Source organism: Megascapheus bottae, chromosome 1, assembly GCF_031878675.1.
Source record: "Megascapheus bottae isolate mThoBot1 chromosome 1, mThoBot2.hap1, whole genome shotgun sequence".
NCBI classification, from domain to species: Eukaryota; Metazoa; Chordata; class Mammalia; order Rodentia; family Geomyidae; genus Megascapheus; species Megascapheus bottae.
The window spans coordinates 47,057,190-47,074,642 of record NC_143509.1 but is presented as its reverse complement, the minus strand read 5'-3'; the positions used below and the strand labels follow the sequence as shown (position 1 = coordinate 47,074,642).

Sequence of the window (17,453 nt, the reverse complement as noted above, 5' to 3'; positions counted from 1 at the left end):
CTAATGGCAGTTTCTTAGCTTTGATAGATATAACTTGGGTTAAATGTTAACATTAGTGGGATCTGGGCAGAGATTATATAGGAACTTTCCACAGTATATTTGAAAATTAGCACCATAAACAACACACAATTCTGTGAAAAGGACATCCTCAAACTTTAACCAGATGCCCAAACCTTCATCAGGATAGAAGCCAGTACAATAGAAGACATTATATAAAGTGAAGTCTCAGATTTTGTCCTATTCATAATAAACTAAAACATTATAAATGCACTTGACCAGTTTTTTTAAAGTTTGCCAAGTGAAAGAAATTCTCTGAATTAAATTATTTTAATAAAATAAATAAGTAAATGGGCAAGCAAAACCAACTGTACCAAAAAATGGGTAATTATAAAATGCTCAGTTTGGCTAACAATAGCATTTTACATGTGGACAAAGAATTATCTTCTTACAGCCCAGGATATCAGCACACCTGGAAGAAAGGCAGGAGGATCTTAGACTGAGTCCAGTATGAATATATAATCAAGAAAAAAAATCCTATCTTTCTCCCAAACATTAAATTGTATACCCCTATTTTTTACTTATACACATTCTGCCTCCACCTGTGCTCCTGACAAGACTTAGCCAACTCATTCACCAGGATTTGCAGAGATTTTGTGTGCCCAAAATTTTCTGTCTCCATTTGGAAATTCTTTTTATTTATCCATGGTCTTTTATATACTTTCTTTTTAATTTTTATTATTTGTGAGTAGCTAAAGAAAGGGGTTTCAATTCAATATGTCAATTTATAAGGTCAATGCACATTAAACAGCATCACCCCTTCATCATTCTCTTCTCCCAACTATCCCAACCATACCCATCTCCTCTAGTTTCCTAGCTCCACTTTCTCATGTGTACATTGAATGTTATAACAGCATTCACCCAACATTATCCTCTCTATTTATTCACACATGTACACATGTACGCTAAGATCCTACCCCTCCTCAGAGAAAACAAGTATTTATTTTGTTAAATTGTCTGTTACTTACTCAAAAGGAATTTCACCTCTTCATACACAATCGTTTGATTATATATATATATATATATGCATATGACCCTATGTGAGCTTTCATACATATTTGTATTTTACATCTAACTTAGACCTAACTTAGATATAACAGAAATGACTCACTCAATGTAATTTTTCCATCCATTCCCTGCAAATGACCCAGTATTATTCATCCTGATGGATAAATAAAATTCCATATTTCTGTGAAACTATAAGTAGTTAGATAGAAGGTAGGTAGGTAGGTAGGTAGGTAGGCAGGCAGGCAGGCAGGCAGGCAAGTAAAGTGCAATACTAGATAAGTAGAATAAAATCTGATAACACCCTTGCTAAGTTGACAAAAGCATTCTACTAAATGAAATGGACTTTAGAGAACATTCTACCTTCTACAACCCATAGCACTATAACAAAAATGTCCACATATTCACCAAGTCTTCTTTTGAATCCTAGCTTTAGAAAAAATGTGTTCCCTCCAACAAAGGTTGTCACAGACTGGAGTCCATGGACCCCAATAATTTTCAGAGGAGCAAGTAACAACAGCAACAATAACAGCAACAAAAAGAAGTGGAGCGGGGTTGGGGGGTGATTATCTAAGTTAACTCTTTCTTAGCAGGATTCCCTCCTAAATATTTTTTAGGCATTCAGTATTTATTTTTTAAGAACAGACTCAAAAAAATTTCTAAGTACACTATGAACAAAGGACTATGTAAAAATAGCAGAAGCAAAGGTAAGTACATGAGAAGGGTCTTCCTGACCATAAGGAACTCTGGAACCAGCTCCTTTCCTACTTAGAAGGCATTTGGTGGGGCCAGGAGTTTGACCTAGTGGAAGAGTGCTTGCCTAGCAAGCACAAAGACCCAGGGTCCATTCATCAATATCATATACACAGAAAAAGCCAGAGTGGTGTTGTGGCTCCAGAGGTAGAGCTCTAGCCCTAAGAAGACCCATGGATAGTTCTCAAGCCCTGAGTTCAAACCCCAGGGATGGCAAAAAAAAAAAAAAAAAAAAAAAAGAAAGAAAAGAAAAGAAAAAAAATGAAGGCAGTTGGTGAACTTTCTTGGAGAACACTGTTTTCCTTACATCCTCCCAATGTGTGTCTGCTTGTCCTCCCACACTCCAGACACACAAGTCCAAAGACATGCCTGGCATGTTTCTAATTGCTTCATTGCTCTTGTTGCCTCCAGATCATTTCTGTCATAGCCCCACACACTAGATTTTTCTTCTTCTATCTCGTTACCTTCTCCATTGAGATTTTCAGCTTTCATTCTCCCTGAGTATCATCTTCTTTCTACATTCATTTTTCCCCCTAACTCAATGTAGCCATTCAACGAAGACTCCATTGATACAGCTGCCTGGGTATTATTTTAGTGCTGTCTCTACTCTGATTCTCCCCAATATCAGATTCATACAACAATCTGTCTTCCCAGCTCTCACACCTACACTGCCTGATTGTACTATGCTAAATATACCCTTCATGGGCTAAGATATCAGTAATACAAAATGAACTGTAATAAAAATCACCTTAATTTATACTATAGAGTTAATGAAGCATTCCTTATACATTACTTCACTTGATTCTCATAACACTAATAAATTAGGTACAACAGAATGAGATGCCCATTTACAGAAAGCTACAGCGATGAGAAGTCACTCATTCTCTCAGAAATGAGTCTGGCACTGCTGGAGCCTGAACCCAAATCTCATCTGCGGTATGAGAAAGCCAAGGATCTACAGTCCTCACTCCACACAGCAAGGACAAACCTTTAATATGCGTCTTTAATATGCACAAAGTTTTCATAATGAATTTTGTCTACCTTTTTGGCTGGTTAAAAGGGGAGAGATACATTTTTTTTTTTAAGTTCTCAAACTGATTCTGCTTGTGACAATTAGTAGAAATATCTTGCAAAGAACGTGGGTGTCTTGGAAGACTCATCGTCACCATCATTATAATTTCTAATCATGGTGTGTGGGCAGGTGTCCATGTAGAAGAAACACCATCAGCACCCAGATTAGCAGCTTCACTGGGAGACTAGAAAGGAAGTGGGCAATTCTTAGACCTCGGAGACTAAATCACAGCTTTCCTCTCAGAGAACAGCAAATACACAAGTCTGTGCCTTCCTAAGGACTGCTGGGTCTGCCGAGGGAGGCAATCAAATATCAAGTCCATCTAAAACTGCACACTGGAGCAAGGTACAAGAGGCTCCCTGGGAATCTGAAAATAGCACTGGCTTCGGAGACAGAAAGCTGGCATTCTGTAGTCCCATGTTACAGCTCTAACTCAGCGTCTCTGAATGAATCATTTGCCTTCTTTGCATTCTTGGTTTTGCTCTCGTCTGAAAATTGAGTTTTTGAACTAAAACCGCTTTTGAATGAGACACAGGCAAAGGGTAGGAAAGAGTTTCCAGTTTCTCCTTGGTGTAGGACTTTTCTGTTATTTCTAGTACTGGACGTGGGCCTCTTTGCAAGACTTAGGTAAACCAACTTTCCAAGGATCTCCCCTTTCATGAGCCTCATGCGATCCTGGCTATCAGCTCTAACATTGTGATTCTACTGAAATTTGTTCTCTCACGGGTTCACCATTTACAAAGACTAGCCAGTTTTCTTTTGATTTAAGGAAATTGCGTTAGTAGAATTTACAAATAAACCCATTAATAGCATGCCTTGGAAATGTAATGTGAAGCATGTCTAATATTATTGTATGCCTCCATATCAATACATACTTAAGAAAGATATTCAAAGAAGGGAGGGATGAGTAAGAGTGACAGGACGGAACCAGACATAGATGGCACAATTATTCCATGGGATTCATTTACTGATATTCCTTTTTGTGTTCCATTTCTAACATTTACTAGTTTATTATAAAGGATGTCACAAGGGCTGTTGGTGAAGAAGGGCTGGGATCAGGTGTGAGGAAAGAGTGCAGAATTCTCATGTCCTTCAGGGGAACTCCATGCCCCAGAAATCTTCAGATGTTCATATTTTCACAAGCCCCAAAATATTTATTAATTAAAAATAAATTCTTAAATAAAATAATTCTTATTAAAAGTCTCATTAACATTAAAAATAATTCTTAATTAACAAATTATATTTGTTAATACATTAGCAGATCCTAGAGTCTCCTTTCTGATGGAGCTATACATAATCAAATAACCCTCTCTCTATAGATAGATAGATAGATAGATAGATAGATAGATAGATATAGATTTATATATACATATATATATACAGAGAGAGCGAGAGCGAGCGAGCGAGAGACAGAGAGAGAGAGAGAGAGAGAGAGAGAGAGAGAGAGAGAGAGAGAGAGAGAGAGAGAGAGAGAAGAGAAAGAGAGAGTGTCTGGGTGTGTGGGTGGGGTGTAGGTCATGGGGCTTGCACTTGGCCTGGATGCTGTCCCTGAGCTCTTCAGCTCAAGGCTACTGTCTTACCCCTGGGCCTGGGCATTGTCCCTGAGCTCTACAGCTCAAGACTACCATCCTACCCTTGAGTCAAGCCACACTTCCTGTTTTCTAGAGGTTAATTGGAGATAAGAGTCTAAGGTCCTTTTGTGCCCAGGCTGGCTTTGAACCTTGATCCTCAGATCTCAGCCTCCAGAGTAGCTAGGATTACTGGTATGAGCCACCACACCCAACTCAAAATAAAATTTTAACAAACCTAGTTAACATAAGATATATAATTATATTTTTAAAGAATTAAAATGTAGAAATAAAAACACATGAATTAAAGGCTAGAGGTATGCCTCAGTGCCAATCGTGAGCACAAAACTGGAGCAAGAGTATGAGAGTTCCACAATTCAAGCTGCAAAAACACAATTAAGAAGTGTGTGTGTGTGTGTGTGTGTGTGTGTGTGTGTGTGTGTGTGCGTGTACACATAATTCAGTGAGTTGAATTGGGGAAGGCAGAAAGAAACAGAGATTTACAAAATGGAAAAACAAAGTAAAAAATCAGAACAATACATTTTGTTTAAATGATCTAATGTGAAAGGTACAGAGAAATTCAGAGCAAAACTGAACATCTACAAAGAAGGTAAAAAATAACCATTAATACAGAAAAAACAAAATAATCACAAAAAGTGTTTAATTATGTAAACAAATTTGAAATAGCTGGTTTTTCTTTAAAAAGTAAAATAAAATAATAAGAAACTTTAACAGTGGCCACAGAAGATATATTTAAAAGCCAACTAATCTAATTATCATGGAAATTTTAAAATTGTAATGCAAAATCTTCCACTCCTTCAAAAATGGCACCAGGTCAAGGTAATTTTGCAAGAAATTTCTAACATATTTTAAAAGAACAGATTGTATAAATGATCCTCAAATTCTTTCCAAAATAAAGAAACTAGAAATTATTTTATAATGATTTAAACATAACATTTATCAAAAACTTGACAATGCAAATAAATATGCCTCGAACATAGATAATTTTCAAACAAACCCACTTATGAAAGTAGATGAGAAAATCATTAATAAATTATTGAAAACATATAAGAGAAAATAATAGAGTGCTTCTTTACAATACATAAAGCCAGTGGCTCTATATTCACCAAAGCAGAAAATAAAATAAAAATTAAAAAATACTCAGACTTTGACCAAGTAAACACTAATTCCTGATGCTATTCTGTATGCTAAAATAAAATGCCATCAAGTTTACTTTTTTTTTTTTACATATTATAAAAAATTTATTGGAATTTCCTTTAAATAGATACGGCATTTTCTCGCCTTCTAGAATTATTTCAATTTCCAAAAGGGAAGGTCTAAAAAGACTTCAACAAGCATTTAAAAACTAATCTCAATTTTTTTTACTAATCTCAATTTTTAAAAACTAAAACATTTTCAAAATCTAATTAAATGTAAGTACAGATATGTACACAATATATTAAATGTATATATGTAATACATATGCCAGGAACAAGGGGGAACTCTTTCACACTGATATTTACATTCTATTCCTCTAGAGACAGTAGAAGAAATGTATGTGTTATCAACCTTTTAAAAAAGAGGCAATATAGGACAGTGCCCAGGCCCTGAGTTCAAGCCCCATATCCAATTCCCCTGGCCCCCAAAAAGTAAATGATATAATGGCAGATTCTATGATTATTTAACTAAGAAGTCAAAAGTCTATCTAAAATTTCTAAGAAGCTAAGTAATATAGTTGAATAGAAATGCTAATACATTGAATTAAAAGCCCTGATCATGAACACACACACCACACACACACACACACACACACACACACGGTATAAAATGTAATATCACTAAACACCAGTGCATCACAGTATAATCTGAGCCACTCAGGAGGTTGAAATGAGCCCAAGCAGGAAAGCTGTTCAATCAAGTAGTTCAGTGCTAGTCTTGAGGAAAAAAGAAAATCTCAGTTATAGTACCTAGGCTGTGAGGCCGTGAGTTCAAGCCCCAAGCACAGGAATTTAAAATATACATATATAAAAATATACATATATAAAGAAATATGCATTGTCTCTATGAAGTCAAATACAAAGGAAGACTTCAGCCATAGCTGAATGGTAGAGTACTTGCCACGCAAGTGTGAGAAGGAAGAGAGTGAGGAGAGCAAGAACGGGAAGAGTTGGAAGGGAGAAAAAAAAGGAAAAAGAGGGAGGAAAAGGGAAGAAGAGGAAGGAGAAAGAAATGAGAGGAGGAAAGGAGAGAAGGAGAAAGGGTGAGAGGAAAAAAGAGAAAGAAGGAATGGAAGACTTGGAAATCAGAAAAGAATATATGAAAATGCACAGTGTATAATGTTAATAAATTTGGAAAGCTTCCCATAAATATATCAGCAGAACACAGAACATTATTTATAGATAAAGACAAATTGATTCTAACATCCATTAGAAAATGACCAATAAAAGCCAAAAGTTTCTTGAAGACTAAAGACAGACTAGGGTGGCTCTGTCAGAAAGCAGAACATACTATTAAGCCATAATTAGTGGAAGTGTGACAATGGTGTGTTAACTGGCAGATAACTGAAAAGAAGATCGAAAATAGATGAAAACTACTAAGTTGTTAAGGAAGGGGATTTAAGTGATAAAATAACCCAATATACAATAAAGATACTTTTGAAATTGTGTGGGGGAAATAGTAGGATTCCTCAATAAACAGTGTTTGCCAGGAGTGTCGGGCCAGGAGTTTGGCCTAGTGGTTAAAGAGCTTGCATAGCATGCATGAAGACGCAGGTTCGATTCCTTGGTACCACATACATAGAAAAAAGCCAGAAGTGGTGCTGAGGCTCAAGTGGTAGAGCCTCTAGCCTTGAGAAACGCCAAGGACATTGCTCAGGCCCTGAGCTCAAGCCCAGGACAAAAAAAAAAAAAAGTTGATCTGGGGGAAAAAAAAAATTAAATGTTTTAACCAAAATAAAATCTCAGATCAGAGGAGAAAGAGGTGGAGAGATAATAGATGAAGTAACAACAAGAAAATTTGGAGGGTTTCCTAAAACATAGTTAAAAAGCAAGGAATGTTAGAACTTCTACCACAATTAAAGGTTTTAGGTTTTCTAGAAATAAAGTTTTCAGTGATAGAAATCTAAGGCAAAACTTTGGAATGCTAGGCACGCACTCTTCTACTAACCTAAATTTCTAGTCCGTAAATTTTGGGTGTTGATTTTTGTTTGTTTGGATATATCTGCTTTTTCCAACAAGATCTCACTATATGGCAAAGTTGGCCTCAAATCCACAATCTTTTATCCTCAGTCTCCTAGGTCACAAGATTATTGGCATGTACCACTATACTCAGACAAATTTCTTCTTTTAAAAAGAAATACGCCAGTTCCTCAAAAGACTAAACATAGAGCTCCCCTATGACCTAGCAATTCCAGTACTTGAAATGATTACCCAATCATCCAGAAACAAGGACATACTAAATCCACTAGCACAATGATGTTCATTGCAGCACTATTTACCCTAGCAAAGATATGGGACCAACCCAGATGTCCCTCAGTTGATGTGTGGATCAACAAGATGTGGTATTTATACACAATGGAATTCTATGCTGCTGTCAGAAAGAACATCGCCCCATTTATAAGGAAATGGAAAGACTTGGAAAAAAAATCATATTAAGTGAAGTAAGCCAGACTCAAAGGAACATAGGCTCAGTGGTTTCCCTCATTTGTCATAATCAGTAGAAACCTTGAGCTCTCCTAGCAGAGATTTACAATACAGCAAAACCTAGATACATAAGGCCATATAGTATGACACTAAATGAAAGGACCTTCCAGGATATAGAAACAAAAGCCATATAATGAGTGATTGTTGTCCTCAATGTGCTATGTTATTTCTTATCTCTCTTGCTGTCCCTTGGTTCTCATATTGTTACAGATATATTGTAACTGATATATTGTATATATGCTTATTTGGTTATTTGAAATAGGATAGGAAAGGGAGAAAACAAGATGAAGGGGTGGGGTGGGGGAGGGAAATGGGGACCAAGACATGAGAAAGGGTATCAATGTTTGTGAAGTAATGCATCTTCTATATGGTTAATATAATGTAACCCTTCTATTAATTAAAATAAAAATATATGGAAAAAAATAAATATGCCAGTTGACATTGGCTCATGACTGTAATCCTGGCTACTCGGAAGGTTGAGACCTATCACAGTTCTAAGCCAGTATAGGCAGGAACGTGCATGAGACTCAACCTCCAATTGGCTACCCAACTCCCAACTCCCCTTCCCTAGAGGGGGGGGAAAAGAAAAGCTGAAAATGGAGCTATGTCTCAAGTAACAGTACTAGCCCTCAGCAACAAAAAATAAAAATAAATAAATAAATAAACCTCAAAAACTGAGCCCAGGCTCTGAGTTCAGGATCAGGACAAAATAAATAAATAAATAAACAAAGAAAAAAATAACATTTTTAATGAGTTCCTATATGACATTCACATTCATGAATGTAATGTGTTTTAGTTATACTCACTTCTCTTCTGCCAATACACTATCTTCATCATCCTGTTGGGCTCCTTCCTCTTCCCAAATAATCTCCCTTCTACCTTCAGCTGGCTAAATGCCTTAGTTATAACAAATCAGTGATCAAAATTCCAACTATCCAATAGAAAAATAGTCAGAGTAATTTCAGAAGTCAAATCACAGATAGGTATCAATTATTCTAAAGGTGCTCTAAGTCAACTACAAGAACAGACACATAGCCAGGCACTGGTGGCTCATGCCTATAATCCTAGCTCAGGAGGCTGAGATCTGAGGATCACGGTTCAAACTCAGCACAGGCACTAAAGTCGGTAAGACTCTTATTTCCAATTAACTACCAAAACCCGTAAATGGCGCTGTGGCTCAAGTGGTAGAGCGATAGCCTTGAGCTGAAGAGCTCAGGGACAATGCCCAAGCCCAGAGTTCAAGTCCCATGACCAAACAAAAAAGAAAACAGGAAAAGAAAGAAAAATAAATAGACATATAAATTCCCATACTGAAATAAACATATGATTACATAGAAAAGGCAAGATTCAAAATAACATTTGCAACGTTCTGCTCTATGTAAATACTATATATGCAATATGTACACATACAACCCAGTTTATTTCTGGAAGGATATGAGAAATGAGTTTTGCCTCTAAGTGAAAGGAGAGAAGAGAAAGATTTGTCTTCACATACAATTGTTATAATCATATCGTTGTGTTGTTTATTCATCACATGAACTTGCAGCTTTCTTTATGGTAAGGCTAGACAATAATATATTGATGAGAATGACAAGCACAGGGAAGAAAAGGAAGAGAAAGGTTTGCTAACATTCACATCTATAACTTAACATCCCATATCAGAAAGAGCCAGACACCAAGATCTCAGAAGCTGAAATCTGCTGTCTCTCCTCAGTAGTTTTGCCTTTCTGGAAGTTCTTGACTCTCTCGGCACCTCAGCTTAAACAACTGTGAAACAGAAAGCTAACATTTACCCTACAGTGGGTTGTTGTGAAAACTAAGATGACATAGGCCAATGTATTTTTGTTTAAAGATAAAATATATTAAAGCAGCTAACCCAAAGCCTGGCACGAAATCTATGTTCAATACATGTTAACTTCCTGCCCTAAGAAGAGACTCTGAGAATGGTGCTGAAGATGATAAAGTTGATAAGCTGCATGACAATACCTATTCCACCCACCACCAAGCACCCACGCCAACCCTCTTGCCTCAGCTTCATATCCCATTGCACAAATTTGAGATACCCATCAGAAGAGACCTGAAAATGTCTATTAATACAGAAAGGAGGTAAGGCCCTCTGTACTTAAGTGCACTAGAGGAGAAGATGAAAACTCCATCTGCTGACTTCCATTCCACCAAGTTTCCATCATAACGTTTCATGGGATGGGAAGGAATCGGCATCTTCCTTAACCCTATTGGCTGAGCATTGTTTAAAGATTGTGCCTTGTTTTGTGATAGTGCGGTAGTACTTGGATTTGAACTCAGGATTTTGCATTTGGTAGGCAGGCACTCTACCACTGATTACACCTTAGGTCTTTGGTTGTTGTTGTTTGGTTTGGTTATCTGTTGAATACGGTCTAGAGTTCTCAGCTCCAGTCGGCCTAGAACTCTATTCCTCCTACTTCTGCCTCCTGGATAGCGCAGATGACAGATATGAACCACCATACCTGGCTATATTTGTAAGGCTTAGCTTCTTTTACCTGCAAAGTAGCACAAGCACTGGTGTTTTCTTGTGAACACTGATATATACAAACCACAGATAGAATATTCTCTCAGTCATCAGAGGTTGAGCCACCCTTTTTGTAACTGGATCTTGCTGATCACCCAGAAAAAAAGTAGAGAGCTTAACATAGACTCTCCCCAGCCTGGCAGCTCTAACAGAAGATTAATGATGAATTACCCCTGGAGCACAGAGTAGTGGCAGGGAGGGTTTTCGTTTGTTTGGTTTCATTTTTCTTTTTGTTTTTCCTTCTTTGAGAAGTTTCTGTTACGGTTGCTATCGATTCTCATTTAAAGAAATAAGGACAATGGTATTAATAATGAAACAAAAGTACTCCATTTTACTATCTGTGGTCGGCAAAAAGTTTCACATTTCACTCACATCAGAACTCCACGTTTTACTGATGTGAAAGTGTGTGGTTTTATGATAGCTAAGTTCTTCTAATATTTTACTTTCTGTTGTTTCTTACTTATAATTTACAGTAAATGATTCCTGAGTTTTTCCCCTTTATCAAAGTCAGGCTATTTTTTCAAAACACCCATGCCTCCTCAAACATGGCACACTTCATAAAAATCACACAGACCTGAGGGTTCTAAGACCCAATTTACAGCTCAGTGATGAAATATATTGCTAAAATCTTACCTTTGGAATGCACAGGACATACCTATTCTGGAGAAATACAGAAGGAAGCCAAATCTTGGCTTACCTCCTCTTTTCCCTAGTGACCTCTCAACCTTCCTTTCTGGCTAAATTTCAGCACAGAAACAATCATCAGTCAATTCAAAAGAGAAAAGACATCAATGTCATCATCCCATTAACCAAGATCTTGACCCCTGGCTACAGTGCTTCATTTGACCATCATTTTCTAGGCCTGTAAAGTTCACAGAGTGAGATTTACTCTACCCATCATCTATTAGAAGAAAAGTAACCACAGAAAAAATAAGTGATTTCCTCGGAAGCCACAGCAATCAGTCTCAAGACCAGGTCCTGAACCCAAGCTTTATCCATAGCAAGAGTCTTTTTGAGTCTATACTACCTATGAAGAACAAACTAGACACTTCCTTATTTCCTTCAAAGATTTGTACATCACTGGCTCTTACATGCTTCCTGCTGAGACACTATGTATGATTCTATCAGCAATAGTAATAATCAGAATAAAGCTGATGATTGGTACCACTATTTGTGTCCAGATTGGTTTCACTTAATCAGTGACTAGATCTAATGGTGGTAAAGTGTTTTCACTAGCACCAAAGCCAAATTACCAGGGATTATCTAGCAAGTTTCTGCTAATAACTGTTAAAGTCCAAAAGCTCCACATTTTGTGATTTGATTTAGAAACCCTTTTAAGGTCATCTCTATTATCACTCAAACTCTCATTCCTTCGCTTACAAAAGAAACAGTAGGCAAAGTCCCAGATTAATTCCTCAGTTACTCTCCTTAACTACACGCAGCTTCATTCTGACAAAGCCTATCCTGTGCTGCTATATGAATGTCAGTCCCAGTAAGCATCTTGAATAAATAATAGTTGAAAATTACTTCGGCAGATTATGATATCATGGTGATCAACAATACAGTTTTCCTACAAAGAGAACAGAATAGCTGAATTCCCTGTGTCCTAGGTAAAACTACTACCAATCCCCAAGTTGTTTTATGCAAAAAATTCTAAAAAAACTTAGAATTTTCCATGCTTGCCATCCCTGGATGTATCACTGGAAAATCGTACTCAAACAGAGATAATACAAGCATGTCTCTTGTTGCCAAATTGTCTCCACTTACACACACCCCAAAGCACAGAATTAATCCAAGCTAATACTAGAGGTGACCAAGAGTCAGTCCATTCAAAACATGTTAGAACAATTTATTCTAACAGCCTCTACGAGAAAAATAGCCATATTTATTCTACCAACAGTCTGTGTTCAAAGTGTTAATAAAGCCACACTGAACAGCGCTATTATCAGGACCAAGTATATATGATCTGTTTCCCACACTAGATTGTAAATCCCCTATGATAAATTACACCAAGACCAATTTAGAAAATAGGTATACATCAAAAAGTAAAAAAGATTAAGTCATGATGCTTACACTCAGTGAAAGTCAGGAAAGCAAGGAACTAAGTGGACAGTAATTTTCAAGAAGCAGTAAGTGCTTTAAAAGAAAAATAAGTAGGCTACAAGCGACAGGGGTATGTGTGTTGTATAAATTGTTCCAAACTCTAGGGATAGATTTGGAACATCCATAAAAACCACCATCTTTTGATTTTATTAGTTTAAGGGAAAGCATCAACCATGATACCACTGAGGATAATCTGGTGATTCTAGCATAGCACGAAGATTAAGGACTAATGGTATGTATAGTTTTAAAAGACTTAGTTCAAGTACAACTTATAACAATGAAATACTATGTGTAAAGTGTATGTAGCTTGTGGAAAGGACTCAGAGTTTGGCATCATGTATGACAAATCAAGAATATAATGAAAATGCTGTTTGTTATTCAAGTGATACGGTCACTTCATAGCACTACACACATTTAGCTAATATGCACAGTGAAAAATGGGCACAGAAGTTGCAAAGTGGAAGTTGCAGGTAACCTTTTCCTCAGATTCTGTCTGCTATGGTAGACTTCTGGAAAAAACTTTTTGAGCCAAAGTTGACATCCTTAAGTCAAAATTTTGCAGCCCTGATGCAAAATTTTCATTTTGCTCCTTCCTTGTGGGAATATCCTAGTGGTAGTTTTAAAACATCTGAGCCAGGGATTGACGGATCATACCTGTAATCCTAGATACACTGGGACTAAGATCTGAAGACAGCTGTTTGAAGGCAGCCAGGGTAGAAAAGATCAAAACAAACAGAAGTGGTGCTGTGGCTCCAGTAAGAGAGTGCTATCCTCAAGCAAGCCAAAAAAAAAAAAAAAAAAAAAAAAGTGCAAAAAACCCGAGTTCAAGTCCCAGTTGGGGCACAAAAACAGTAACAATATAACATCTGAATGATCAGCCAATGTTGAAGAAACCAAAGCATTGACATAGATGCTGCCAACAATGCATTTCACTTGGCTATAACTGGCAGGGGCCCAAGTACCAGCTACTTCTTGAGAATGCCTACTCTGTTCCCTGAGCATCCACACAGCAAGCACAAGTACAGAATGTGGTCAAGGACCAGGCATATTTTCTGTGAACATTTGTACTTTTACCTAAAGGGAAAAGAGGTGTGTGTTGTTTTCTTTTAATGTTTTCTGTACCTAAGAATCTAAAGTGAGAAAAGGTTAAGCTGCTTAAAGGGCTTTTTGTTTCAAGACTTGTCTGAGCACTATAGGCATCTGACCTAACATGTCCTGGACTCTGAAAGAAGAGCTTTGCAAACATTAGCATTCTTAATCCCACAGTTCTATAAGGTTCTTCTCATTATCAACATTTTCAAGGATAAAGAAACTAAACCTTGAAAATGGTAAGCAACAGCTTTCATTGACACAATAAACAGCAAAGTTAGATGCAGAAACAGAGCTGTCTTACTTCAAAATCTAAACTTCTCCCAGGATACAACACTCTTACCACCCAGAGGACTCTATACTGTAATTAAACTCTGAAGAAGAATAAAGGCTAGATAGGGCCATCCTGGGGAAAGAAGAGCATCCATTCCAAAACTCTATGTCTTCCAATGGCTAAGATGCCATGTTTGTGCCGCTATTGACATGGCTTTCTGATAATTTTGTAGGGCACTCTTAGTCTTTCAGACTTGAAGAAACATTCAGATCATACATTGAAATCTACTCTTTTCTTCTTTAGTCACACATAAAAATAATTGTACTCTTAAATCTATAAATGAACTGATTATGAAAGAAAAAAATTATTGTTGTATGTATGTGTGCACATACCAGTGAGGATTTCTGTATGCTATACAGACAGATCAAAACCAATGACCAAAATGGAAGACCAAGACACAATAAAGATTATTTCAAACACATAAAATTCTGTTTGAAGATGCCCTAGACTCAAACCTTAGAATTAACTGTCTCCAGATTCTATCTAATATGGTTGTTTGTATCTAGATAAGATTTTTCTCTATTACACTGTATTTATGGGTCATATGTTCACATTTTACTACACTGTACAGTGCTGGAAAGGAAAACAGTTGTAGCCGGGCACCAGTGGCTCATGACTCTATTACCCTAGCTACTAAGAAAGCTGATATCTGAGGATCAGAGTTTAAAGCCAGCCTGAGCAGGAAAATCCATGAGGCTTGAATCACCAATTACAGAAAAACTCAAAAGTGATGCTGTGACTCAAGTGGTAGAGTGCTAGCCTTGAGCAAAAGGAGCTCAGGGACAGCAACTAGGCCCAGAGTTCAAACCCCAGGACCAGCCAAAATAAGAAAGAAAGGAGGGGAGGGGAATGGAAGAGAGGGTAGGGGCAAAGAGGGGAAAAGAAAAGAAGAAAGGAAAGAGGGGGAGGAGATGAGAGAAAAGGGAAGGGGAAGGGAAAGAAGGGGAAGGGAGGGGAGAAGAAGGAGAAAGAGAAGGGAAGGGAATGGAGGAGAGGGAAGGGGATGGGAGGGAGGAGAGAGAAGAGGTAGTTTGATTTGGGGTGGGTATTTTTAGTAGCTTTCTTCCATCAATATTTTAAGTAAATGCACATTTACTATTAAGATGCTATAAGAGTTAGGCTTTGAGGGAAATGCATTTTGTTTATAAGTATTCTAGACAAGCTACCATCTAGTCTGATAGGCAAATGCTCAATAAATAATCATTATGTAGAAAAAAATAAAAATTAAGTTTTCTAAGAGATATAACTCCTCCCAAAAAATTTTAAGCAACAAACAGAAATGAGCAAGCTATGAAATTTCTCAGAATTTTCTGTAATCTTTTAACTGGTCAATTAAAATATTTCCACCCAAATAAATATGCAATTTCTTTCTCTGATAATTTACTGACATTTCTGCTTTTGAAGTTGCTGACATTTAACTGTTAGAAGAGATGTTAAGAAAGGTCTCAGCTGTAATCAGGATTCAACGCTTTTTAATTTTTTTTTTCCTTAAGGAAAGTTTCAGAGAAAGCAGCTTTGTATTTCAATAATTCTGGAAGAGTTTGACTTTTCTGACAATATAACTGCAAAGGAACTTGAGTCAAAATACATAAGAAAAAAATGCTCAAGATATTTCAAGTCTAGTCTACAATTATTTGCTGAATACATGCTAAGTGCCAGGAAATATGTTAAGCTCTCCAGAGAAACAGAGCTCAGACTTTATTTGGGGTAATGGTGGTCTAAGAGAAGACATCAAGACACAACTTTATGATAAGCAGCTAAAAAAGTTAGGGACAAAAGATAACAAGATTCAAAGGGAAGACAAATTATATAATTGGTAAACTCAATAAGTGTGGCAAAGTACTAAGGAAGAACACTAAATAGAATAATTTAGCAATAATTTGATGACAGAATCAGAACTGTCAAATGACAGCCTATCTTTTAGGCTTAAATTTTCCCCTACCACTAAAAAGGAGACAGTAGTTACTGTCAACAAAGAACTCTTGGCATCATATTAAACTACAGTCTAAATTGGAGATATGTCAAGACAATACAAACCTCCCCACCTCATATCTGGGCAGGAACTAAGTCTTGAACTCAAGGTCTTGTGTTCTTGTTTGTTTTTCCTCCCCCCCCCTCCTTATACTCTATCACTTGAGCCATACTTCCACCTCTGGCATTTTTCTGTGTAATTGGAAATAAGAGCTTCATGGGCTGATTTTGACTTGCGACACTCAGATCTCAGCCTTCTGAGTAGCTAAATTCATAAGCATGAGCCACCAGTGCTCAGCTTCAAGTTTTCTATTGTGTATTTGGCCTAATGTGTCTAGATTTTGTTCTATTGTAAATCTCTGCTAGGAGAGCCCAAGGTTTCTACTGATTATGACAAATGAGGAAGACTATTGGGCCTATGTTCCTTTGAGTCTGGCTTACTTCACTTAATATGATTTTTTTCACTTTACTTAATATGATTTTTTTCTAAGTCTTTCCATTTCCTTACAAATGGAGCGATGTTGTTCTTTCTGACAGCAGCATAGAATTCCATTGTGTATAAATACCACATCTTGTTGATCCACTCATCAACTGAGGGGCATGTGGGTTGGTTCCATATCTTTGCTATGGTAAATAGTGCTGCAAGGAATATCATTGTGCTAGTGGATTTAGGATAATTCCACTACTTGGCATTTACCCAACCGGCAAGAAACAAGAGCATACTAAACCCACATATTTATTTTTTAAATGCATATTTGCAAAACTTGCCTTAAAAAATCAAAATTGTTAAGGAAAACCACTATTAATAACATCTTAATGGATTTCATCTTGACCTTTCATATGTACATAACATACGCTAATAAACCCCACATCTCTCTTCTCCTTATAGGCCCCCTTCCTGATTTCAAATAGTCCTTCTTCTATTTTCCTCCCTGTTTCTTTGAATATAAACAAAATATGACAAAAACTATGCTATAAATATCTAAGTTGAGCCTATTTCAGTGTGATTTCCAATATAATCCATTTTCCCACAAATAACATAATTTCATTTTTCTTTAATCTGAATAAAACTTCATTGTTTATATATAATGCTTTACTTACCCATTCATCTCCTGATGCACACTCATAAACCACTGATTTTTAAAGCTCAAACAAGTCAGGAAAGGCTGATTACAGAATATATGATCTCATTATTCACCATGTATATCCTTGCTTTTGTCTCTATTATGTTTCTTCCCTTTACAATATGCTT

General features: G+C 36.8%; 1 protein-coding gene across 3 annotated transcripts in view; it reads right to left on the bottom strand.

Annotated features, from left to right (window-relative positions):
* Positions 1-17,453, bottom strand: part of Lpp (LIM domain containing preferred translocation partner in lipoma) — a 641,447-nt gene that overhangs the window by 484,675 nt on the left and 139,319 nt on the right. The window lies entirely within an intron of this gene.